Source organism: Arachis duranensis, chromosome 2 (genome assembly GCF_000817695.3).
Source record: "Arachis duranensis cultivar V14167 chromosome 2, aradu.V14167.gnm2.J7QH, whole genome shotgun sequence".
Classification (NCBI taxonomy): domain Eukaryota; kingdom Viridiplantae; phylum Streptophyta; class Magnoliopsida; order Fabales; family Fabaceae; genus Arachis; species Arachis duranensis.
Window position 1 is genome coordinate 17,971,843 of NC_029773.3, and position 2,816 is coordinate 17,974,658.

General features: G+C 38.2%; 1 long non-coding RNA gene across 1 annotated transcript in view; it reads right to left on the minus strand.

Annotated features, from left to right (window-relative positions):
• Positions 1-1,150: 1,150 nt before the first annotated feature.
• Positions 1,151-2,816, minus strand: part of LOC107472245 (uncharacterized) — a 14,606-nt gene continuing 12,940 nt past the window's right edge. The window contains exon 3 of the long non-coding RNA XR_008006143.1: positions 1,151-1,285. This is a non-coding gene — a long non-coding RNA (uncharacterized LOC107472245). The remainder of the gene's footprint in view (positions 1,286-2,816) is intronic.

The following is a 2,816-nucleotide window of genomic DNA, read 5'->3' on the forward strand; positions in this document are numbered from 1 at the left end:
AATGACAATGTATATTTCTTCTTCAAGTCGAGGGCTTATCAAGAGTATGCTGCGGAAAAATCCAGAGCTTAGGCAAGCGTATGTTTACTTGCTTGACTTCTTAAATGTTACTTTTCATCTTTTAAACTATGTATTAACTGGTGAAAAGTTGAAAATCAAAATCTACCATTGTTGTTTGAATTTGCTACTAGTTCATTGATAGGTTCAACTTATTTCCTCTCTTTTTGCTGAATAGATCTGCTACATATACTATCATCTACTCCTAGACATCCAAACCTCATTGAGCACACCAGTGAGAAAGCCAAGGAAGCTAAAGATATACAAGTGAGAAAACTAGTGGATTTGAATTTATTAATGTTTCTTTCTTTGAATCTTACATAATATTTGTTATTTGTCCAAGTTGCAGCATAGCTAAAAGAAGAAATATAATTATCAAGTAGTAGTAAGTAGTAACTTTTGGTGAATAGAGAGTTTGCACTTACTAAGTTAGTGCTTTGTCTCATGTATCTTGTGTTCTTTATTTTAGTAAGTAGTAACTTTTGGTGAGAAAGAGGGTTGCAGATACTGTTTTAGGCCTATTCCCATGTACCCAGTGCCTCTCTTCTTTTTACTAAGAAAACTCTAACATGGTTTTACTAATCATATGTTTCCTGTGGGGTGTGACATATTCCAACATGAGTGTTGCCATTGCATTTCCCTCTTCATATTTGTACAATGTCCTTATTGCCCATCCCTTCATAACAATACTACTCAGTATCATATTGATCTTGTCTCTATCTAAAAACAGATTAAGACCTTAATTTGGTTTCACTGGAGCAGTCAGCATACAATCTTTTTTAATAATTAATATACCTTTTTTTTCTTTATATATATAAGATAGAGTTATGATAACATCTATTGTGTAACACCCTAACTACCAAAGCTCATGCTTCCGGCTGCGCAACTCTGATAGCTCGGACATTACGACGACACTTATACTATTTAATACTAAAATATGAGCCTGTTTAAAAACTTTAAACCGCAATACCATTCCCAAAAATACTTTCGCCATACAACGTACGTCCATACATACCATACAACTTACAGAAACTCATAAAGAGTACATCCATATATATATACATACATATATATAGAAATAATATTACAAACATTATCCAGTACAATTCCTATCCCTCTCACAGAATATATCAAGATAAAGGCGAGGGTACAAAAATAATAATCTAAAGCAATACAGAGCATCTCAATAACAAATAATTAAACTCTTCATAACTTCTGCGCCCAAATCCTGAAAGGGGAAAAATGTAGGGGGTGAGAACATCATCCTCGAAAGGGTTCTCAGTAGAGGGTTTTTGGGAATTACTGTAATAGGATACATGAAGCTTTCAAAAAGGTTTATCTATACTGAACCAAAATAACCTTTCATATCTTATTCCAAACCAGAACCACAAAACCGAAATCAACCACCGGTCCATCTCATTCAACCACGGCCCTAGGCTCAAACAATCCAACCACAACCAATCCACTATAATCCAACAGGGTTCCAGATGCAAACACAAGTAGGAAGATGCAAACACAAACAAACAGTTATTGCAAGTAGAACAATTAGCAGTTAATCACATAGGCAAACCAAGTACAATATGCATACCCAAACAATGTCACATAGATGCATATGATGCATGCCTGTCCCTAGTGGCTGATGATATCATCTGTCGGTTATAGAGCCAACCCGACAAGTCCTGGTAGCTAACCATTGGACTGTCCCTCAATCGTGTCTCCCCAACTCGAGTTATACAAAATATAAACTTGATCATAATCATGATCCATATCCATCACCCTCACTGGTGAATATTTCGGGGGCGAGCTCATCCGGGACTTTCACAGTGCCCGGCCACACTTACGACATAGGGTCAACAGAGTATCAAGTCTCAACCTGGAGCACGTGGTGGCTAGCCACTGCTACTACCCAGGGAAACTCGTATCTCAGATAGTGGAAGTGCAAATCACAATTATCAATAATTCAGCATATACGTGCATTCATTCTCATCCGTGGATCAACATCCATCTCAGCCATCCGGCTCACGGTTCAGTCCAGAACCAGCCAATATTCATAGCATACACAGCCATTCTGGCTCACGGTTCAATCCAAAATCAGCCAATATTCATAATCATACACAGCCATTCTGGCTCACAACAAAACAGCACTTCCACATTTAAAATCATCAAATTCATGAAATCGGCATTTAAGCCATAAATCATTTTCTCTATTCATTTCACTTTGAAATCAAGTTTCAACTCTTTTCAGCCTTGGCTTTTGGTGCGCGAAATTGTGAACAATACTTTTCACAACTCTCATAATCCCCGGTAATGAACCCCAAAAACGTGGTGTTCAATACCATGGCATAAACACAACTTCGCACAACTAACCAACAAGTGCACTGGGTCGTCCAAGTAATAAACCTTACGCGAGTAAGGGTCGATCCCATGGAGATTGTTGGTATGAAGCAAGCTATGGTCATCTTGTAAATCTTAGTCAGGCAAACTCAAACGGATATGGTGATATACGAATAAAACATAAAGATAAAGATAGAGATACTTATGTAATTCATTGGTGGGAATTTCAGATAAGCGCATGAAGATGCCTTCCCTTCCGTCTCTCTGCTTTCCTACTGTCTTCATCCAATCCTTCTTACTCCTTTCTATGGCAAGCTTAAGCAAGGCTTTCACCGTTGTCAGTGGCTACCTCCCATCCTCTCAGTGGAAATGTTCAACGCACCCTGTCACGGCACGACTATCCATCTGTCGGTTCTCGATCAGGC